The 24,867-nt window shown below is 44.0% G+C and overlaps 1 pseudogene; it reads left to right on the plus strand.

The window, feature by feature from the left end:
• The first annotated feature begins 1,117 nt into the window (after positions 1 to 1,117).
• LOC140640837 (BUB3-interacting and GLEBS motif-containing protein ZNF207-like) lies at positions 1,118 to 3,227 on the plus strand (annotated as a pseudogene).
• Positions 3,228 to 24,867: the final 21,640 nt, after the last annotated feature.

Consider the following 24,867-nt stretch of genomic DNA (forward strand, 5'->3'; position numbering starts at 1 on the left):
ATGCCACTGATTTCTGTGCACCGATTTTATATCCTGTCACGTTGCTGAATTGCTGTATAAATTCTAGCAATTTTGGAGTGGGGCCTTTTGTGTTTTCCACGTAAAGTATCATGACATGTGTGAAGAGTGAGAGTTTGACTTCTTTGCCAGTTTGAATTCCTTTTATTTCTTTTGTGTTGTCTGATTGCCGAAGCTAGGACTTCTGGTAATATGTTGAACGAAAGTGGTGAGAGTGGGCATCTCTGTTGTGTTCCTGACCTTAGGGAGAAAGCTCTCAGTTTTGCCCCATTGAAAATGATATTCACTAAGGGAAAATTTCTTTATCTTCCTAATAAAGAAACCATTTCTTTCCTTTGCAAAATGGAGCCTTTGGTTCATAACTTGAGAACTCAATGAGGCAGCAGTGACTGCAAGCTCAAAACTTGGCTTAGGCACTGTTTTGTTTCCACATCGTTGGAGGTACCCTATGCAAGGGCTGCAGGTCTGGGGCACCATTTTCTGTGGATCAGATAGGACTCCAAATTCCAGATGGGGCATTGCACGGCCCAAGAAGTCAAGAACAAACAAAGGCAGTCCAACAGCTATTTGGGACAGAAAAGACACTGCAGGACCACAAGAGTGATGCATACTTTAGAGTGGACTATTGGGATCCTCCCTCCCAAGAAGTCATTCTCTCCAGGAAGACAGAAAGCTGAGAAGCTGGCATGGAGAAGAGAAAGCTGGTGCTAGCTCCAAGACTGTCACTGAGTTTCCAGACTCCAGGTTGGAAATCTCCAAGCTGATGCTTAGGGGCAAGGGGAATTTGGTGGGAGGGGGAGGGGGACACAGAGGTGAATGGTGTCAGAAGATCTACAATAAAAGGTAAAAGCTCTTCAAAGCTTCCAGAAGAAATAGTTAGGACTAGACACCATGCAACACAGCCTCCCCTGATGTGCTACAGACAGTAAAATCCATTCTCTTTTTGGCTCCAGGACCCTAAGTTTATTAGTAATAATAGTAATAGTAATAATAGTAATAATAAAAGTTAATGCATTTTGTGTCTGTTTCCTATGGTAGCCGCGGTGGTAGCTCGAGAGAGTCAGTGATTTTTGCCTTGTTTTTCCTGCTTGTTCCCCCCCACCCCCGTTTTACTTTGTCAGTAGAGCACAGTTATGGGTCGCAAGAAGAAGAAGCAGCTGAAGCCGTGGTGCTGGTATTGTAATAGAGATTTTGATGACGAGAAGATTCTTATAACAGCACCAAAAAAGCAAAACATTTTAAATGCCATATATGTCGTAAGAAGTTGTACACAGGACCTGGTTTAGCTATTCATTGCTTGCAGGTGCATAAAGAGACAATAGATGCTGTACCAAATGCAATTCCTGGGAGAACTGACGTAGAATTGGAAATATATGGTATGGAAGGTATTCCAGAAAAAGACATGGATGAAAGAAGATGACTTCTTGAACAGAAAATACAAGAGAGTCAAAAAAAAAAAGAAGCAACAAAATGATTCTGATGAATACGATGATGACTCTGCAGCTTCAACTTCATTTCAGCCACAGCCTGTTCAGCCTCAACAAGGTTATATCCCCCCGATGGTGCAACCAGGACTGCCACCAGTTCCAGGAGCACCAGGAATGCCTCCAGGCATACCTCCATTAATGCCAGGTGTTCCTCCTCTGATGCCAGGAATGCCACCAGTTATGCCAGGCATGCCACCTGGATTGCATCATCAGAGAAAATACACCCAGTCATTTTGCAGTGAAAACATAATGATACCAATGGGTGGAATGATGCCACCTGGACCAGGAATACCACCTCTGATGCCTGGTATGCCACCAGGTATGCCCCCTCCTGTTCCCCGTCCTGGGATTCCTCCAATGACTCAAGCACAGGCTGTTTCAGTGCCAGGCATTCTTAATAGACCACCTGCACCGACAGCACCAGTTCCTGCTCCACAGCCTCCAGTTATGAAGCCTCTTTTCCCCAGTGCTGGACAGGCTCAGACAGCTGTCCAAGGACCTGTTGGTACAGATTTCAAGCCCTTAAATAGTACCCCTGCAACAACTACAGAACTCCCAAAGCCTACATTCCCTGCTTATACACAGTCTACAGCTTCAACTACTAGTACAACAAATAGCACTGCAGCTAAACCAGCGGCTTCAATAACAAGCCTGCTACACTTACGACAACCAGTGTAACCAGTCAGTTGACCCATCGAGATGAAGATATATCACTGGAAGAGAGATGGGCACAGTTACCTAAATATCAACGTAACCTTCCTCGACCAGGACAGGCTCCTATTGGTAATCCACCAGTTGGACCTGTTGGAGGTATGATGCCACCACAGCCAGGCATCCCACAACAACAAGGAATGAGACCCCCAATGCCGCCTCATGGTCAGTATGGTGGTCATCATCAAGGCATGTCAGGTTACCTTCCTGGTGCTATGCCACCGTATGGGCAGGGACCGCCAATGGTACCTCCTTACCAGGGTGGGCCTCCTCGACTTCTGATGGGAATGAGGCCTCCTGTAATGTTGCAAGGTGGCCGTTACTGATCTTACTTCATCCAATCTAATAGGTTTGGAGATTAAACCTTTTCTCAACTTGCGCTGTTTATATAGCCAAGCTTCCGTCAATAAGGCTTCATTGTGACTTTAACAAACATTATCTTCCCACATACCAGGAACTATTGGACATTTATTTTACATGGGAAAAATTATTTGGAATAATAAAGCAGGAACTTTCCCTGAAGTTGCAATTTATACTGTATGACTTCTTTTTCATGTTTCATCTAGTTTTTAGAAGTGAAGTATAGTAAATTTGGTTCGTTATATTGTGAAGGTGCTGGAATTACATGAACATACCACCTTAATAAAGGCAAGTTCTGTAAGCTTACATTGCTATTTGTAAAATTATGCTTTCACAGCATTTCAGATGCTGTTGGACTTCATGTCCCCAACCTAGCTTGGTGAGGGCTGTAACTGTTTCCAAGACCTGTACATTGGAAGTCTGAATGTATAACAATATTTAATGTATTTAGAGTTCCTCATGTTGCAGGGTTTAAAAAATCTGACCCACCTCATGTGACTTTTCTGTACTGTTAAACTTCATTGTAATAAAATGAGAGAAAAACTTATGCCTTTTTATTCATAACCCAGCTGTGGACCACTGCCTGAAAGGTTTGTACAGATGCATGCCACAGTAGATGTCCACATAATAAAATTCATAGTTACTGATACAGTTTTGATAAATCATTGCATTCTGTCTGAATTGTAGGTGTTCCTTAGCTGCATGTTTTAAACTGGATACTATATATAGAATTGTATGTTAGTGCTTAAGTTGACAGAAAAACTTAGGTATATATGAGTCATTATATAGTGGGTATGAAATCTTTATATTGTGTCAGCATTCCACACCCTTGGTGTCACTACATTAGATGTCCTAGATACTTAAAATGTAAACCTTAGAATGTCCTCTTCTCTGCTGATAAAGCTTAGAGCCTAGTGTCAGACCCATTCATTTCCTTCTGATTATTTTTGAGACTGCAGTACTGCGTGGACCTCAGAAGCTTTTCAGGTGCAAACTTCTAGAAGCTTAGGTGCATGCAGTAATAGTTTCTTTGCTGTTAATGGGTTGGAATCTTTTCAAGTATAATGCTAAATGATCTAAATGTGCCTCTGTTAGGATGGTTAACAGATGGATTCAAAATTTTTTATTTTATTATGTTCCTGGAAATTACATTATTTCTTTAAGATGGCTACCTTCTTTTATTATAAAGCCTCAATGGTTTTCCTCTTAACCTTTTCATTCTTGGGAATTTGAATATTACTATGTCCTGTGAACAACTTTTTGGTAGAGGTGACACTGCTATTAGTCAATATATCTTGTGTTGCAAGTCTCCTACAATAATAGCGCTTATTGACATTTTTTGGCATTCATTTTTTTTCAATCTATTTTTGCAGGGTAGCTCTATGATCAAATGACCTGCATGAAGTATAATTATTAATACAATGAACTCAAGTTGAGTTTTTCTCAACGTAAAGTTAAGACTTCTAAGAAAATGGTGATAGTTCTTTATAACCTATATGTGAAGGTGTAGATACGACATGAAATCGGAGTTTTTGTCTTTGAAAAAAAATTTTAACCTTGTAGGAAAATACTGAAAACTGTTTTAATCATCATAAAGAGTCTGTATTTAAGCAACAAGTCATTCATTTAAACAAAACAAATATTTACAAAGCTGCATGCTGTTTTAAATCGGATATTTTGCTCCAGTGAAATGTTTTATAGCTCTCTTCTTATGGTACCATTGAGGTTCAGAAAAATTCCATAGCTTGAAAAGGCAGCATCTGTGTATCACCAAAAACATGTTTCCTTCTGCCAGCAGCTAAGGCCCATACCCTCTCCCTCACCAAACACCTGCTTACTAAGTAGTTTTGGAATTAACATAACACTCAGATTTGGCAGCACATTTATCAGACTGCCAAAGAAGAGCTTGTGTTGAAAATCTGTAAGTTAAAATGGCATGATTAAGTTTAGAATAATTAAATAGGAAATATTTTCCAAAACCAAATGTCTCTCAGGCATTTAATGCACAGGCTTAATTAACAAAAAATTCAAACGGGTTAGTAATGTTTCAAAAATTAATGCAGAGCATTATTTACATTTAATGCAGTGATAACATTTTATATCAAGGTTGCTTTCTGAAGTCTGAAGGGAGAAAATCTTACTGCTTTTAAATAAATTGTAGAACTTTACTTTTAACCAAAAGTTAATCCAAAGTGTTATGCATGGCACTTAAAGCACACCGTCTCCTGTGTTGTGTTAGGTATATGGCGCAGATGGTGCCCATTTGGTATATTTAAAGTGTAATTTGTGCATGCATCAGCATAATTAAGCTTCTAGAAAATCCCTTTTACCTAACTGCTTTTAGGGTCCATAGTATGGTTAAATCATGAGTGGAACAAATCATGTTGAAATAATTAACTCTTATTTTGACTTATTCTTCCCTTAAATAGTACATGGAGTTGAGTTGAAGTAAATTTCCATCTGCCCTCACAGAGGACATCCTTTAGGACTTGCTATATTCAGGCAGGCATTGTGATTGCCATAAATAGGAAGTTGTAAGATTAATGGGATTGCCAACTTTGGCTCTCCCTTAGTCCATTTCTATATCACCTTTAAAAAAATAAATAAATAAATAAAAATAAAAAAATAAAAAAAAATAAAAAAACAAAAACAAAAAAAGTGACAACGTTTTGTCTGGCACTAGTTTCTATTGTGTGTAGATTTTACCTACTGTATGTATGACAGAACAACACCAGCAAGTGAGGATCAACTTTGGAGTGGCTGCTGGAATTAATCATTTAATTTTAATACTTATATTTTTAGTAAAAATTGCACACATTTACCATTAGGAATTGGGAAAAGACTCCTAGTGTACTCCTATTCCACTGATCAAATTACATATTGAGCTTAAACTCAGCTTAATTAAGCTTAGTTATTTAGGGGAAGATCCCCAAAAAAAATAAGTATGGGTTCAGAGTGAAATTACAGCAGACAATAGTTTGTTTTTGCTTTTGTTTTTGAGAGCTGCTCTTTTGGAGGAAGAGTAGGGTCCCCGAGTCACCTGTCCCCACCAAATTACCTAGATAACCTTCAAATCATCATGAAAATCTACGAATTCGGCCTGAGATTTAATGAGAGACCAGCTGGAAGGCTACAGTGAGAAGAGTTCGCGCTTCTATCAGGTAGGAAGACGGAGAAAAAGAAATAAAGAAACAAAAGGCCTCCAAGGGGGAGGGGCCCCGCGAGGAGCCGGGCTGAGGCCGGGGCGAGTGTCCCCAGGACAGGAGAGTCCCGTCCAGAGAAGCAGGAGCTGCACCAACCTTCCCGGGCAGAAAGGGGCTCGCAGGGAGGTGGAGCAGGACCCAGGAAGGCGGGGATGCCCTCGGGCTCCCCGGGACACTAACAGACACCTGCGCCCCGGGAGAGTGCGCCGAGCTCCCTAAGGGCTGCAGCGCGCACGGCAGGACCCGGAGCAGCACGGGGGGCTCGGGGACTGCTCTGCGGAGGGGGCTGCGGGGCGGGAGCAGCTCGGGGGGCTCGGGGGCGGCTCCGCGGAGGGGGCTGCGGGGCGGGAGCAGCTCGGGGGGCTCGGGGGCGGCTCCGCGGAGGGGGCTGCGGGGCGGGAGCGCGAATCCAACAGCGCAGACCCGGGCACAGGGCACCGGGACACAGCCCAGGATCCGGCCTCCCCCGGGACAGGCAGAGGCCGGGAGGGCCCAGGACAGCAAGGACGCTCCTGCCCCGAGCTGAGCAGATCAGCGGCCCCGCCCCGGAGCCTCCAGGCCCTGCAGACCGAGAGCTCCGGAGCTACTGCGGGGGCTGACTCCAGGGCTCCAGAGCTGGCCCCGCCACTGGGGTTGTTCCTCCTGCGGCCTCACGGAGTAAACAACCCCCACTGAGCCCTGCACCAGGCGGGGGGCAGAGCGGCTCCCCCAAATGCTAACACCCGAAAATCAGCACAACAGGCCCCTCCCCCAGAAGACCAGCTAGACTGACAAGTTCCAGGGGAAGTCAAGGGACTTAAAGTATACAGAATCAGAGGATACTCCCCCGTGGTTTTCTTTTTCTTTTTGATTTCTGATTGCTTCCCCCCACCCTTTTTTTTTCACCTTTCTTTCTTTTGCTTTCTCTTTTTCTTCTCTTTTTTCTATTTTTCTTCCTTTTTTCTTTTTTCGTTTTCTCTTTTCTTTCCTTCTCTCTCTTTTTCTCCTTTTCCCCAATACAACTTGTTTTTGGCCACTCTGCACTGAGCAAAATGACTAGAAGGAAAACCTCACCTCAAAAGAAAGAATCAGAAACAGTCCTCTCTCCCACAGAGTTACAAAATCTGGATTACAATTCAATGTCAGAAAGCCAATTCAGAAGCACTATTATACAGCTACTAGTGGCTCTAGAAAAAAGCATAAATGACTCAATAGACTTCATGACTGCAGAATTTAGATCCAATCAAGCAGAATTTAAAAATCAATTAAATGAGATGCTATCCAAACTAGAAGCCCTAACGAGGAGGGTTAACGAAGTAGAAGAATGAGTGAGTGACATAGAAGACAAGTTGATGGCAAAGAGGGAAACTGAGGGAAAAAGAGACAGACAAAAGACCATGAAGACAGATTAAGGGAAATAAACGACAGCCTGAGGAAGAAAAACCTACGTTTAATTGGGGTTCCCGAGGGCGCCGAAAGGGCCAGAGGGCCAGAATATGTATTTGAACAAATCCTAGCTGAAAACTTTCCTAATCTGGGAAGGGAAACAGGCATTCAGATCCAGGAAATAGAGAGATCCCCCCCCCCTAAAATCAATAAAAACCGTTCAACACCTCGACATCTAATAGTTAAGCTTGCAAATTCCAAAGATAAAGAGAAGATCCTTAAAGCAGCAAGAGACAAGAAATCCCTGACTTTTATGGGGAGGAGTATTAGAGTAACAGCAGAACTCTTCACAGAGACCTGAAAGGGCTGGCAGGATATATTCAGGGTCCTAAATGAGAAGAACATGCAACCAAGAATACTTTATCCAGCAAGGCTCTCATTCAAAATGGAAGGAGAGATAAAGAGCTTCCAAGACAGGCAGGAACTGAAAGAATATGTGACCTCCAAACCAGCTCTGCAAGAAATTTTAAGGGGGACTCTTAAAATTCCCCTTTAAGAAGAAGTGCAGTGGAACAATCCACAAAAACAAGGACTGAATAGATATCATGATGACACTAAACTCATATCTGTCAATAGTAACTCTGAACGTGAATGGGCTTAATGACCCCATCAAAAGGCACAGGGTTTCAGACTGGATAAAAAAGCAGGACCCATCTATTTGCTGTCTACAAGAGACTCATTTTAGACAGAAGGACACCGACAACCTGAAAATAAAAGGTTAGAGAACAATTTACCATTCAAATGGTCCTCAAAAGAAAGCAGGGGTAGCCATCCTTATATCAGATAAACTAAAATTTACCCCGAAGACTGTAGTGAGAGATGAAGAGGGACACTATCTCATACTTAAACGATCTATACAACAAGAGGACTTAACAATCCTCAATCTATATGCCCCGAATGTGGGAGCTGCCAAATATTTAAACCAATTAATAACCAAAGTGAAGAAATACTTAGATAATAATACACTTATACTTGGTGACTTCAATCTAGCTCTTTCTACCCTCGATAGTTCTTCTAAGCACAACATCTCCAAAGAAACAAGAGCTTTAAATGATACACTGGACCAGATGGATTTCACAGATATCTACAGAACTTTACATCCAAACTCAACTGAATACACATTCTTCTCAAGTGCACATGGAACTTTCTCCAGAATAGACCACATACTGGGTCACAAATCAGGTCTGAACCGATACCAAAATATTGGGATCGTCCCCTGCATATCCTCAGACCATAATGCCTTGAAATTAGAACTAAATCACAAGAAGTTTGGAAGGACCTCAAACACGTGGAGGTTAAGGACCATCCTACTAAAAGATGAAAGGGTCAACCAGGAAATTAAGGAAGAATTAAAAAGATTCATGGAAACTAACGAGAACAAACATACAACCATTCAAAATCTATGGGATACAGCAAAGGTAGTCCTAAGGGGGAAATACATTGCAATACAAGCATCCATTCAAAAACTGGAAAGAACTCAAATACAAAAGCTAACCTTACACATAAAGGAGCTAGAGAAAAAACAGCAGATGGACCCCACGCCCAGCAGAAGAAGAGTTAATTAAAATTCGAGCAGAACTCAATGAAATCGAGACCAGAAGAACTGTGGAACAGATCAACAGAACCAGGAGTTTGTTCCTTGAAAAAATTAATAAGATAGATAAACCATTAGCCAGCCTTACTAAAAAGAAGAGAGAGGAGACTCAAATTAATAAAATCATGAATGAGAAAGGAGAGATCACTACCAACACCAAGAAAATACAAACGATTTTAAAAACATATTATGAACAGCTATACGCCAATAAATTAGGCAATCTAGAAGAAATGGACGCATTCCTGGAAAGCCACAAACTACCAAAACTGGAACAGGAAGAAATAGAAAACCTGAACAGGCCAATAACCGGAAATTGAAGCAGTCATCAAAATCCTCCCAAGACACAAAAGTTCAAGGCCAGATGCTTCCCAGGGGAATTCTATCAAAGGTTTAAAGAAGAAACCATACCTCTTCTACAAAAGCTGTTTGGAAAGATAGAAAGAGATGGAGTACTTCCAAATTCGTTCTATGAGGCCAGCATCACCTTAATTCCAAAACCAGACAAAGACCCCACCAAAAAGGAGAATTACAGACCAATATCCCTGATGAACATGGATGCAAAAATTCTCAACAAGATACTAGCCAATAGGATCCAACAATACATTAAGAAAATTATTCACCATGAATAAGTAGGATTTATCCCCGGGACACAAGGCTGGTTCAACACTCGTAAAACAATCAATGTGATTCATCATATCAGCAAGAGAAAAACCGAGAACCATACGATCCTCTCATTAGATGCAGAGAAAGCATTTGACAAAATACAGCATCCATTCCTGATCAAAACTCTTCAGACTGTAGGGATAGAGGGAACTTTCCTCGACATCTTAAAAGTCATCTATGAAAAGCCCACAGCAAATATCATTCTCAATGGGGAAGCACTGGGAGCCTTTCCCCTAAGATCAGGAACATGACAGGGATGTCCACTCTCACCACTGCTATTCAACACAGTACTGGAAGTCCTAGCCTCAGCAATCAGACAACAAAAAGACATTAAAGGCATTCAAATTGGCAAAGAAGTCAAACTCTCCCTCTTCGCCGATTATATGATACTCTACATAGAAAGGCCAAAAGCCTCCACCCCAAGATTGCTAGAACTCATACAGCAATTTGGTAGCGTGGCAGGATACAAAATCAATGCCCAGAAATCAATGGCATTTCTATACACTAACAATGAGACTGAAGAAAGAGAAATTAAGGAGTCAATCCCATTTACAATTGCACCCAAAATCAGAAGATACCTAGGAATAAACCTCACCAAAGAGGTAAAGGATCTATACCCTAAAAACTATAGAACACTTCTGAAAGAAACTGAGGAAGACACAAAGAGATGGAAAAATAGTCCATGCTCATGGGTTGGCAGAATTAGTATTGTGAAAATGTCAATGTTACCCAGGGCAATTTACACGTTTAATGCAATCCCTATCAAAATACCATGGACTTTCTTCAGAGAGTTAGAACAAATTATTTTAAGATTTGTGTGGAATCAGAAAAGACCCCGAATAGCCAGGGGAATTTTAAAAAAGAAAACCATAGCTGGGGGCATCACAATGCCAGATTTCAGGTTGTACTACAAAGCTGTGGTCATCAAGACAGTGTGGTACTGGCACAAAAGCAGACTCATAGATCAATGGAACAGAATAGAGAACCCAGAAGTGGACCCTGAACTTTATGGTCAACTAATATTCGATAAAGGAGGAAAGACTATCCACTGGAAGACAGTCTCTTCAATAAATGGTGTTGGGAAAATTGGACATCCACATGTTGAAGAATGAAACTAGACCACTCTCTTGCACCAGACACAAAGATAAACTCAAAATGGATGAAAGATCTAAATGTGAGACAAGATTCCATCAAAATCCTAGAGGAGAACACAGGCAACATCCTTTTTGCACTTGGCCACAGCAACTTCTTGCAAGATACATCCACGAAGGCAAAAGAAACAAAAGCAAAAATGAACTATTGGGACTTCATCAAGATAAGAAGCTTTTGCACAGCAAAGGATACAGTCAACAAAACTAAAAGACAACCTACAGAATGGGAGAAGATATTTGCAAATGATGTATCAGATAAAGGGCTAGTTTCCAAGATCTATAAAGAACTTCTAAAACTCAACAGCAAAGAAACAAACAATCCAATCATGAAATGGGCAAAAGACATGAAGAGAAATCTCACAGAAGAAGACATAGACATGGCCAACATGCACATGAGAAAATGCTCTGCATCACTTGCCATCAGGGAAATACAAATCAAAACCACAATGAGATACCACCTCACACCAGTGAGAATGGGGAAAATTAACAAGGCAGGAAACCACAAATGTTGGAGAGGATGCGGAGAAAAGGGAACCCTCTTACACTGTTGGTGGGAATGTGAACTGGTGCAGCCACTCTGGAAAACTGTGTGGAGGTTCCTCAAAGAGTTAAAAATAGACCTGCCCTACGACCCAGCAATTGCACTGTTGGGGATTTACCCCAAAGATACAAATGCAATGAAACGCCGGGACACCTGCACCCCGATGTTTATAGCAGCAATGGCCACGATAGCCAAACTGTGGAAGGAGCCTCGGTGTCCAACGAAAGATGAATGGATAAAGAAGATGTGGTTTATGTATACAATGGAATATTCCTCAGCCATTAGAAACGACAAATACCCACCATTTGCTTCAATGTGGATGGAACTGGAGGGTATTATGCTGAGTGAAGTAAGTCAGTCGGAGAAGGACAAACATTATATGTTCTCATTCATTTGGGGAATATAAATAATAGTGAAAGGGAATATAAGGGAAGGGAGAAGAAATGTGTGGGAAATATCAGAAAGGGAGACAGAACATAAAGACTCCTAACTCTGGGAAACGAACTCGGGGTTGGTGGAAGGGGAGGAGGGCGGGGGGTGGGGGTGAGTGGGAGACGGGCACTGAGGGGGACACTTGACGGGATGAGCACTGGGTGTTATTCTGTATGTCGGTAAATTGAACACCAATAAAAAATTGTTTTGTTAAAAAAAAAGAGGTGCTCTTTTTTCCCTTTGCTTGCTTGATCATTGGGACTTTTTTTTAAATGCATGTCTTTTAAATTAATTGGTTAATGTGTTATAAAATTAAAATTTTCTTCTTCCTATAGCCCTGCCATAGGACAGGCTGAGGCTGAGTCTCAGTGTTGCCCTGTTCAGTCTGAGGCAAGCGGGATTTATTTTATTCCTTATAGGGGCTTTCACAGCTTTATGGCTGTTGGATATTTATGTCCCCAAACTTGCAGCAAGTTTGGTGAAGGGCCCTAAATTTAATTAAACTTAGGATTTTTATACTCTTTTGGCAGAGAAGTCTCTATATTAATATTCACGTTTGACTGTGGTGTTAATAAACATAAATAAAAAGTATTTGATATATGTAATTTTATGTAATTTATTTTGTGTTAACAGCCTCGGTAAAGCTGGTACTGCTATATCGATCTTTAGTAATTTGACAAAATTTAACATTCTTGATTTGGAGGCATGAAATGTTTTGTTCAAATTTTCCACTTTCACTTTTAGGAAAAAGTTACTAGACGTTTTCTCCTCAAACTATTAAATTTAACTTCATGGATAAGTTTGATCATTGGAAATACCACGGGATACTGAAATCTGCATTTTTAATCCCAAAATTATGCATTGAACATTAAAGTTGAAGGGTCATGTGGAAATGCTTGTGATTTTTTAATATGTTCAAACTTCACCACATTACAGCTAATGTTAATGTAGAGCCCTTGTGAAGAGTGGGAAGGTGGTGTGTGGTATGTATGCATATACACTACACATTTGATAAGATAAAAGGATACTTAAAGGGTTTGGGAATTATAGACCTGTCTATATGGATAGACTACTAATTTTCAGGTAATCAAACTGAAATTGAATCGTAAATGTAAAGTTAATACATTGAACTGTGGTTTTGGAACAATCATTTTGAGGTTTATTTTCAGCCTTACTGAATGATGTTTTAGGCAATATGCACACATGAAAAGTATCCACATATGATTCCAACTAAAATTTGCTTTTATCTGGTGAGAAATTTGTTTATGTGTGTATGTAGTGGGAAGTAAAGAAGGAAATGGAAGATAGGCCAAAACATAAACCTGGTTTACTTTTGTTCCCCCCTGTGTTTAAGCGACACATCTGTTCTATCCAGATTGCATTTGCTTTTGAACAGTAACAACATATAGGTACAGTGTTTACCTAACCCAGGATTGTTTTCTATGTGTTTTTTTTTAATTTTTTTATTTATTTATGATAGTCATACAGAGAGAGAGAGAAGCAGAGACATAGGCAGAGGGAGAAGCAGGCTCCATGCACCGGGAGCCCAAGGTGGGATTCGATCCCGGGTCTCCAGGATCACGCCCCGGGGCCAAAGGCAGGCGCTAAACCGCTGCACCACCCAGGGATCCCTCTATGTGGTTTTAATTCTTGGAAGCATAATGAAGAAATGTACATTAAATGAATTCCAAATTTTCACCTGTACAATCAGAACATATGATTTTCTCTGTAACTGAATCATGGAAAAAAGATCTTAGTATTTGAAAAAAATTTTGTCACAGCAAAAGAATACATTTATAACCTGTGTGGCAATTACAGCTTCTAAGTCTCCTTAATTGGAGATGTTTTCTATTGCATCTACCATCCCCCAATATAGTGAAATATTCAAGAGTGAGGCTGCTTGTCTTAATTCTAATAATTAGAATTGAAAATATTGAAATAGGGTGAAATAATTGAAATAGGTTGAAATAATTGAAATAGGCTTACATGCATACTTGAATACTGGGAGTTGGAGGGATTTTCTAAGGGTGGCATAATTTGTTAATTTTCTTGACCTCTGAAGTAGTATGACTTTGAGAATTACATAACTTTCAGGTGTCTGTCACTTCCACTGGAAAACTTTGTAAATGAAAGGAAATGTTGAACTAGCTACCTTACAGAGATAAGATTTTGAGTAAATGGATACTTGTATTTGTTAGGGGATAAAAAAAATATTTAAAATATAAAAATTGGGATCCCTGGGTGGCGCAGTGGTTTAGCGCCTGCCTTTGGCCCAGGGCGCGATCCTGGAGACCCGGGATCGAATCCCACGTCAGGCTCCCGGTGCATGGAGCCTGCTTCTCCCTCTGCCTGTGTCTCTGCCTCTCTCTCTCTCTCTCTGTGACTATCATAAATAAATAAAAATTAAAAAAAAAAATTAAAAAAATATATATAAAAATTTGTATAAATCAGGTATGTCTTCTTAAAGAGGCAATATTTTATCTCATATTAAGTAATCTTTGTATTTTATTCTAAAACAAAGTTGGTTTTCTCTTACTGTAACTTTTATGAAAAACTCTTGTAGAAGGAGGGATTCAGTTATAAGACTATTCACTCTAAGGCAGTTTTGTAAGTAAACGCTTCCCCTAGTTACACTTCTGCTTTGCTGTCTCATGACTTAAATATTAGTAAAGGTTCTCCCCCCTCCCTTTTGTTTTTACCCTTTCTCAGTATTTTGTTTTCTGTCATCTGAATCATTTTAATAAATGACTTTTTGTTTTTCTAGCATAGAAATCCTTTAACTTCTGTGTGATATTTCTTGGCAAAATTGAGAAGCAGTTACTTTAATGATGTACATAGTGGTTATCCGTAATTTTGTGATTAATGTTGAATTTTCAGAACAATACTTTTAATAAAATATCTTGCTGTTAGGCATCCCCTATCATGGGATGTAAATCAAACGAATGCTTAGGAAATGGGGGGATACAGGACTTCAGTTTGAGCTCCCTAATACTTGATACATCTCTCAACTTTTCCCCAGTGTCTTCATGTTAATACTTGGCGTTTTTGTTGAGATATAGTAAGTTTGAAAGTAACATTTTAAAAAAAGATTTCTTTAATAAAGATCAGAAGAGAAAAAAAATAATAAAATAAATAAAAGTTAATACTCTTTGAGTACTGACTAAATACCAATGACTGTTCCGTCACTATATGAGTCTTACCCCATTTAGGCCTCTCAACAGCTTTATTTATCATCCTCTCTTTACAGATGAAGAAACCAAGAACAGTAAGGCCAAGTATTTTGCTCAAAATAGCTTGACTAGAAAGTGGATTAGCCTGGCTTTAAATTCTGGCTGTAGGGAGGCCCGGTGGCTCAGTGATTGAGCTTCTGCCTTTAGCTCAGGGCATGACCCTGGGGTCCTGGGATCAAGTCCCGCATGGGGCTCCCCAAAGGGAGCCTGCTTCTCCCTCTGCCTGTGTCTCTGGCTTTCTCTGTGTGTCTCTCATGAATAAATAAATAAATAAAATCTTAAAAAAATAATTCTGGCTGTAGAAGATCATGCACTTAACCAGTCAGCCTGGCTGTAAGCCAGTCCTCAAGTGAGGTTGGGAGTTTAGACACAGCAAGATTGGCCATGAGTTGATAAGTGTGGGATCTGGGAGATAGATTCATGAGGGTACCTTGCATTATTTTCTCTACTAAAGTGAATCTTTGAATTTTTTCCATAATATAAAGTTCTTAGGCACCTGGTTGACTGTGGGTAGAGGATGCCACTCTTTGTCTCAGAGTTGTGGTTCAAGCCCAAGAAGGGTGTGGAGCTTACTTAAAAAAAAAAAAAAAAAAAAAAAAAAAAAAGTCACAATATGAACTTCAAAATAAAAGTCCCAATGCCTGAGGTCCACCAGAGATGCCTATATTTGTGAATCAGGTGTCACCAGTGGCCACCACCCTACCTCCCCCACCGACCCACCACCGAATTCACAGCCCTCACCTGTCCTAACCCTGAGTAGCCAGTTAACGCCCACTGACTGTCTAAAGGGGAACCAGGCAAACCAACTGGTAACCCAGGTTTCCAGCCAAGCCCAAAGTCCTTTGAGCCAAGCCAATATCCCCCACCAGAAACAAAGCATAAGACAACAAACCTATAGGATAGGTTGCCCTGACCACCCAAAACATCCTATGTATTCCCCACCTACTCCCACCCCAACCCATTCACACAGGGAATGTTTAGCAGTTTCTTCTAAGCCAAACTTTGTTCCACTCTCCAAACTCCCGGGGGACCCATGGCCCAAGCAACACCCTTTCCCCCACCATTGGACAATGGTTGCTAGCCCCAGGCTAGCAAACACCCTGACATCATTCAGGTCAGAGCCCCACACACCATGTGAAGAGAAAACTAGGGCCAGGTCACCAGTACCACCAATACGGTGGCCAGAACAGTCCTGCACCGCCCCCAAAAAAGAAAAACGTGGAATTGTGGCCTGGGGCCCCCGCCCAAGCCCCCCCGCCCAAGCCCCAGGCACGCCCCGCAACCCCAGGATTCACCACGGAGCCTCGGGCCACCCTGAACTCATCCCTCTAATTCATTCCTTGAACTGCGAGCTGTTAAATCCCCCTCCAATGAAAAACCATCGGGTCGCCACCCCGAAGCCTCGCGGGAGACCGCCAACAGCGGCCTCTCCCGACTCCTCTGCGCCCTCACCTCACTCACGCCCCATCACTGAACGACCGTGGGCGCGCCCGCGTCCTTCCGTGCTTGGCTTTGCGGGGCATCAGGACTACAGTTTCCAGAATCCTTTGAGCCACGAGGAGGAGGCCACGCCTCCTAGACCACAGCCGCTGGTGGCTCTTCAGCTGTTTTCTCAAAATAAGGCCAGGGGCAGTCTCGCAAGCGAAGCCCGCTCTCTCCGGACTCCGTCGCCGCAAAGCCTACACTCCAGAGCGCCTGGCGGCCGCTGCCCCCTGCGTGGCTCTCCTGGCGCACGCGTCCAGCGCAGCATCTTCTACTCTGCTCGAGTGGGTTTGGTGACTTGCGCTCGGGATTCCGCCGGGGCGGAGCTTGGGCCTCCTGCTTGGTCCCATGGGCTTTCACTCTCCTCTCGGAAACTGAGATTGGGAAAGGCACACAGCCCTCGCCAAGGTCAGCCATGACAAGGCAGACCAAGGACGCAGAGCCTGCTCTCTGACCCACAGTTAGTGCCAGACCCTGAACTCAGCTTCTGGGAGCCGGCTCTCCTCCTGAGGATTGGGCTACCTGGAGCCTTCTGCCTCCCCTCCCTGCCCTCAGTTCCGAGAGTGGAAATCGGGCCCCTCTCCAGGGCACGGGGAGGGCGACCCTCCCGGGCATCCCAAGTCCGCCTTCTCCGGGGCGAGGACGAGAAGGGTACTGGCCGTGGGGCTAATTTCCCTCCCATTTCGTCCCCTCCTGCCGCCTCGCCAATCCGCGCAGGACGCTCCCAGGGTGAGCCGCAGCCAGCCCACACAAGAGCAGTTCAGCTGAAAGTACTGGGGTATCCTAGATGCCTAAATGTCCTGTGATAAAAGTGAAGGGCAGAGACTGCAGAGGCGGCTGTGGCTTGGGGAGGGGAGGTAGGTGTGCGGGACGAGAAGCTCACGCGGCTTCCAGGAGTTGAGAACCCGTGCCCCAATCGGAGGCTGCACCCTGCCACAAAGTGGAGGTTTGTGACGACCCAAACATCGTTTCTCTGTCTAGAACTGAGAATGCTGACCCTTTCTGCTTGTTTTGGCCCGTGTTTGCTATTTGGATTTTCAGTATGTAATCGCTGGGGGTTTCTGCTTAGAGCTCTGTTTGGCCAACCTCTCTGAGAACTTGTTTCACAACAGCGATTTCCTTCCTAGGCTGTTTGTTGTTGTTGTTGTTGTTGTTGTTTTGTTTTGTTGTTTTGTTTTTAACGCCCAGAGTTTTGTTTTGGGGTTACCATGAGGTTTGCATAAAATGTTTCCTTTTGCTGCCGATAGGAACTTATCTCTGTTTTGCTGCTACTGGTCACCACTGCCTCTGCCCCCCGGATCTGCCTCCTACACACGGTCCCTGGGGGCGCCTCCAGATCTGGCAGGTGGGGTGCTGGGTTTCTCCCAGGAGACTTGTCCTGGATGCCTCAGGGACCCTGAGCAGGAGGCGCCCACACACCCCCTCTGCCGGCTGAAGGTCCCCGCCTGAGCTGTAACTGGCCAGGCTTGAAAACAGGACTTGGTGGGTGAGAGAAATGTAGTCCCCGCCTCCTGCTTTTGAAGCTGTTTACTGAACTCTCAGTAAACCCGACTTGAAACTTTGCATTCCTGGCTCTGAAAGGCACCTGGAGAGCATGCAACCACAGGACATTGATGGGGAAACAACGCCAGGTTGTGGTCAAGGCTTGGTGGCTTCGACGATGGGAAAACTTCCCAAGCTGGTTTAAACTCCCTAATGGGCGAATCACAGACAGCTGGGCATATGAATGAATACCTTATGAACAAACGAGGGCAAGGGAACATTGTTTCTCTTATCAGACTGGGAAAAGTTATCAAAATAGATTAAAGCCGTCATAAACAGCTAGATGGGAAATTAAAAATGAGATGTTCTCCTTGGATAAGGAAGATGTGGTATATATATACAATGGAATATTACTCAGCCATCAGAAACGACGAATACTCACCATTTGCTTCAATGTGGATGGAACTGGAGGGTATTATGCTGAGTGAAATGAGTCAATCGGAGAAGGACAAACATTATATGGTCTCATTCATTTGGGGAATATAAAAAATAGTGAAAGGGATTATAGAGGAAAGGAGAGAAAATGAGTGGGAAAAATCAGAAGCTGACAGAACTTGAGAGACTCCTAACTCTGGGAAACAAACAAGGGGTAGTGGAAAGAGAGGTGGGCTGGGGGATGGGGTGACTGGGTGACCAGCACTGAACAGGGCACTTGATGGGATGAGCACTGGGTGTAATGCTATATGTTGGCAAATCAAACTCAAATAAAAATTTTTAAAAAATAAAAGAGATGCTCTCCTTGGGAGCCTTTTGGAACAAGGAATCAAAATTGTCTTTTTTCTAGCTATTCCTTTTATGGATTAATCCTTAAATAGGAAAAGGGGTACTAAGTTAAAGGATTACACAGAAACATTGGTTATCATAGCAAAATTAAGAAAAATATGCAATTGTTTAAACACATTAATAAGATCCACATAATGGACTACAGTGATGCAATTATAAAAATGATAGTGTGACTATTTTGTCATTGAAATGACTACAAACGTTGCTAAATTCACTGAAAATAGGGTTTAAATGTGTCACAGGCAGGGTTCTTCAGAGCAGACAATGGAGACAGCATGGGTGAGAGAAGCAATTAGGCATAAACATCTATGAAAGAAGCCACCAGATGTGAGCTTGGGCAGAGCGAAGAGTTAAACCATAATGCAGGCTCAACAAAACCTCCACCAGCGGACAGGGACTTCAGAAGGAGCATGACCCATCAGAGTTGACTAGCTCAACCCAAGCTGGCCGGATCTTTGTAGCCACACCTCTCCCAGGCACAGGAAGGGGCTGCCAGGGAAGGGCCTGACGCCAGAAGGCAGTTCTCTGCAGCTGAAGCCCATAGCCAAGGCTGTGCACTGAACAAACTCCTCACAGGTGAGCAGCAGTCCTTCCTTATAGGTAATGCATCTCTGTATACGCCACAACATCTGTTTATGTATATATGATATATTCTTTCAGAAAACAAATTACACCTGTCTATGCCCATAGAAAAAAATCCGAAGGAAGATAAAACAGGGACTCCAGTAGGACAACTGCCAAAAAGTGAAGTGGCCTGCCTGTGATCGTTAGTGTTATGTGTCAATTTGGCCATGGTGATGTAGTTTTGGAATGTGTTGGTGAGGTCTGGAGCTGATGGCTAAGAAATAATTCTGGAAATGTCTTTGGTGCATTTATTAAAGCCCAGGGACAGGACCATCCGAAAGGACTTCCATATGCTAAAGAAGACCGTCAGGATACTGGAGGCCTGGCTATTGCCAAGTTAAGGTTTTTCCTTCTAGTAAGGCATTAAGACCATTGGGAGATTCCTGAGGAATGCTATTACTCTATCATAAGTCCTTGTCAATAGGTTGCAGGTTATAGAGAAATTCAAGCCCCACAGAACATTGCCAATGGTCATGAGATCCCCACCCCTGCCTCAGTTTCCCCATGCATATAATGGGATCTCTAGGAACTGTGGATATGTCCACAGTGGGAGAGCCCATTCCCTCAAGGCAGTGGGAGAATGACTTGAATGCAAACACAGTGGTGATACTGCAGGAGAAAAGGGTAAAGGTTTAGAAAGCGATGCCACAGTTCTGGCTGGTAAGTCATGCAGGGGCTATTGGTTGGGCCCACACCAGATCCCAGATGGAGATTCGGGGTCCCAAGGCCCAGGTGCGGCTATGCAGGGCTTGGAGAGAAGGAAGCAAAGCACAATGTCAGGCTTGGAGGGGAGGGTGGCTATAGCTCCTCCTGAGATTCTGACACCTTGAGCCTGAGCACCTTCAGTCCTCCCCCTAGGACTTGCATCTCCCTTGTTTCACTCCTGGTGGGGTAACTAGGTAGGAGCCTTAGATGCAGGACCAAGAGCAGGATCAGGGCCTCAGGGAAGGGAGAAGATGAGGGTCCAGATGGAAATGTCTAGGAGGGCAAGTGGAGGGAGAAGAAAGGAAGTGGAAGAGATGGGGATGAGAAAGGAGTGGGGGGAGGGGCAGGAGCTATATTCCTGTCCTCTGGCTGGAGGTAGGAACATGCAGCCTATGGGTAGGGTCAGATACTGGAGCCCCAGCTAAGTGCCCTCTGCTCAGGGAATAAAGAGAGTCCATGAGCTTAGTGCTGGGCAGGGGCTGTCAACAGCAGTTGTTACCTGTACTCTCTGCCTCCTGGTCTCCTTGGTTACAAAGCCTGCCTCCCACAGGCCTCTGGTTATAGAGAACCCCACCCCTTAGAGCTTCCAGCCAGCAGGTGCTCAGGATCTCCAGTTTTCTGGGATGGGGAAGCTCAGCAAGCCTTCTGTGGTAGGCTAAATGATGGGTCCACAAATATGTCCACATCCTGAATCCCAGAACCTGAGAATATATTACCTTATATGGCAAAAGGGCTTTGGAGAAGTGATCAAGGTAAAGATTTTGGAGATGAGGAGACTGTCCTGGATTATCTGGGCCAGCTGCACGTCCTGGTGAGAGGGGAGGCAGGAGGAATCCATCCCAACTAAGGCAGTGTGATGGTGGAAGCACAGACTGGAGTGATGTGGAAAATGGAGAAGAGGACCACAGTCAAGGAATACAGCCAGCCACTAAAGGATGGAAAGGGCCTCAGACCCTCCAGGAGGAACCAGCCCTGCCAACACACGGACTTCAGCCCAGTAAAACTTGTAACTTCCGGAACTGTGAGATAATAAATGTGTGTTAAGCCACTAAGCTTGTGGCACTTTGTTGCAGTGGCAATAGGAAACTCACACATTCCCCCTGGAGGAGCAGGTAGTGGCCTGGATGCCACTACCTCTGATATGCCCTACGTCTCCCATCCCTGTCAGCCAGTTACTGCCCTCCTCTCTCCACTCAGACTCATCAGAGCTCCCGGCCTTGGCAAGCTAGCCAGGCCCTGCCTGCTGGTCCACAGCTGTCTTGTCAGCCGGACACCCTGCTAGACTTGAGAGGGGATCAAAGAATGTATTCAATCTGCCATGAACCAGGGTCTCCTGATTAGGGATTTGACTTAAAGATGGATAAGACAATGTTCAACTTCAAAACCTTAGAAACACCTTGGAATTTCCCTGTGGATAGCAAGAAGGAATCTCTGTCCCTTGGCAAGGACAGGCCAATAATGAAGTATTAGAAGTATTTGATGTTCCAGAGGAGAGTAAGGCTGCAATGGAAGACCAGGGACAGAGTGCGGCAGTGTTCCTGGGAGTTTGTGCCCTCCTCTCCAGGATCACCCTCCAGGGTTGACTGATTTCATTCTGAGCAAGGAGTGCTGATAAGAATACCCTCAGGTCCACCTCCTGGAACTTCCACTGCTCTGCTTCCCATGCTCTCTTCTGCCCTTAGAGCTGAGCCCAACCTCCTAGAACCCTTAACGCTGACTCCTGGATGCGGTGAGCACTAAATGGCCACCTCTACCCCAGACCCCAACTCCTTCCTGTCCTTGACTTCCTTTCTCCCCACAGAGCATGACTTCAAGGAGCCCACCAAGCCTCACCCCACCCCAGCTGTGACTGCATATGGCTCCCAGTGGGCATGCCCAAGGCAGCCTACCTTCATTTTCCCCCTGCCCTGTTTGCACTCCCATTCTCCTTTTATCCTGCTCTTCCCATGTTCTTCTCTAGAAATTCTCCACTTTTCTCCATTTTCACTGTGTGTGTGTGTGGTTTTTTTTTTTAAGATTATATTTATTTGAAAGAGAGTGCACATAAGCAGATGGAGGCCAGGAGAGGGAGAAGCAGGCTGCCTGCTCAGCAGTGAGCCCCATGCAGGGCTGATCCCAGGATCTCGGAATCATGACCTGAGCCCAAGGCAGACTGAGCCACCCAGGTACCCCTCATTATGCTTATAAACGAGTTTGCTCTGTGTGTTAATAAAAGGAGCATTGCTGTCCTGGGATGACCCTATTGGGATCTTTGGGACCTTGGGACCTTCTATGAGAGCACCTGGGGCTGGGAACTGGGCTTTCACTCTAGCAGGGAAATTCCCCAACTACAGTTCTGTTAGTGCAGAGGTGGCACCCAGAAGAAGCGCCCCCTCTCCAGGGGGACCATACATATATATATGAGCTCAGAACCGGCTTGCCCAATTGATGGTGCCTTGCCCACTCCTGCCCAGGGTGGTGCTCCTTCTGGCAGCCAGGCGACTCCAGGTTGAGTGGGGGACCTGGGTGCCCTGCTAGCTGCCTTGCTTCCTTTTGCATCTTTCTAATTCCTCTCTTGTAATCCCCTTTACCCCCTCTGAGTCCCCTTCTATGGTCCCTTTGGTTTCATTCCAGCCTCTGCCTCTTCTGGCCCATCCTTAATTGCCAAATTCTCCCGTCTTGGGTTTCTCACCCCCAATGAAACAGATATGTCCCAATGTTTTAGGTGCAGGGAAGCTCCCTCAGAGAAGCAGCCCCTGTCCACCGTGCCCCCTGGCCTGGTCAGGTCTGACTCATTTGGGATGCCAGAGGTCAGACTGCAGCGATCGTGGGGTATATGCCAGTGAGAGCTGAGAGAGGAGCCCTGGCCTGGGTGGCCAGGAGACCATCACTCTCCCTTAACCTTGAATGAGCCCAGTGCCTGTCCCCAGTCTGATGTTCTTCTAAGGGCCTCACTCATTTCCAGGGGGGTGCCCATGGGGATCCTCTGAGAACGTTAGTATGGGAGTCGGAACCACCCCTTCCCGAGTCTCCTTCTCCTCTGCAGATGTGGACTTCAGGGGGAGTTCTTGGGCACCACCAGCCCTTTTCAGTTTAGGAATGAATGAGTGGTGACCTGTTTTCCCACCCAGCTCCCCTGATCAATGGCTACACTTCAAGTGGAGACAAATTGGAGGTGATAAATCTGGTTGGTGATGAGGAAAAACAGGCCCTCTTGCACATCACAGGAGGAAACACCTTTCAGTCTATTTTGGAAAATAATCACTAATTAAGACCACATACAAAAATATCATAATTGCAAAAAAATTTCTGGTGCTCCTCAATAGTGAGGGGGTACAGTGCAGTTGATCTCTGCCATGGATTAGGACTTCAAGTTAGATTAGGATTGGTAGGATTAAGGCATGGAGGTTAGGGTTCTGGTGAGGACCCTAATGCTAGGATTGGAGTTAGGGCCTTAAATTTAAGATAAGGTTAGAGCTTAGTTTTGTACTTTAGGATTAAGTTGACTCTTAGGAGTAGGGTCTTAAAAGGAATGTGCTACATTTCCATTAACTGGTTCATGCAGATCTCTCAGATGTGTTGAGGCACAGAATGGATACATTATAGCCCCATTTTTGTAAAACAAATGGTGAGCAACTTTTTCTGTGTGCCATTTATGTGTACACGTATACATTCATTTCAGAATGTTGTTAACATTGGATAAATGCAGGGGGAGAAGGGGATACAGGATTTTTTAAAAAGCTGCTTTATAAAGGAAGGTGCACCTACCTCTTTTGACTCCATTGACTTCACAGGGAAATACGCACTAGTCCCCAGACTTCCCTCTTTTGCCTGGTTCCTGTCTACCTTTCTAAATTCACTCACTTGTCTGTGGACACCTTGGTTTATAAGATATGGGATATAAATGATATCCTTCAGGAAAGAACAAGACCCTGCCTCTCATGCTACAACAGACAAAATAGAATACCATACAAAATGCAGCATCTCAGGTAGTAAATCTAAGGCCTCTCAGAGGGAATATCACCTACAGAAGCCAGAATGTTGTGTGTTTTCAGGAGATCATTCAGAAGTGGCAGCAGTAGGGACCCCTGCCTCAGGTCAGCACTTGCATCATCCAGGAGGCTGCCACTCCAGGAGCTCAGGATCTCTCAAGCTGTTCTAGACAGTCCTCTTACACAAAAGCCATGTGAAATTTGGCATGTTCTCTGAATCATCCATTATAATGAGGGCCAGCCTATTGTGTATCTATTTGATCACTGCTAGGAGAAGGAACAGGAGAATTCTGGACACAGCCAACTTTCCCAGACCCCTGGTGCTGCCATTCCCTGATGCTCAGCATCAGCTGTAGTAAGTAAAAAAAAAAAAAAAAAATGCTAGGTTCCAACATTAAGCAGCAAGGGTCTGATTGTGCCTGTTACATATCTGTCATTCCACAGTGAATGATTCTAGTCCAAGACATGATTCTATGGGACCTCCTCCTCCTTAATACCCTTGAAATTCACTAGGGGATTTTTTTTCTCTACCTAACACTAGGCTCTCCTCTCAGCAGATCTGTCTCTATCCCAATCTAGAATAGTCTAGCCCTCCTCTGACACTGGCTTCATAGAGCCCTCTATTCTGGTGTTGGTGATATATCTTGCCTCAGCCTTCCTCTTCACTTTCAGGACTTATCTCTGATTCAAATCTCAGGCACCTCGATCTCTTTTATCTTGAACTGTTGAAGGTCTGCCCTGTGGTTCTTACTATCCTAGAACAGGAAATTAGATTCAATAAAGCTAGCAATAGAGAAGATGAGTGGCTGGAAGTGGAACTGTGGGACCAGAAGACAAGGGAAATTTGGGAGGGACAGAGGCAAGAGAGGAGGAGGGTGTGTGGAGGACAGCAGACCAACATCTGTCCTAAATCTGGCCCACATACTGATCTGAGCACCTGTAGAG

Source organism: Canis lupus, chromosome 10, assembly GCF_048164855.1.
Source record: "Canis lupus baileyi chromosome 10, mCanLup2.hap1, whole genome shotgun sequence".
Classification (NCBI taxonomy): Eukaryota; Metazoa; Chordata; class Mammalia; order Carnivora; family Canidae; genus Canis; species Canis lupus.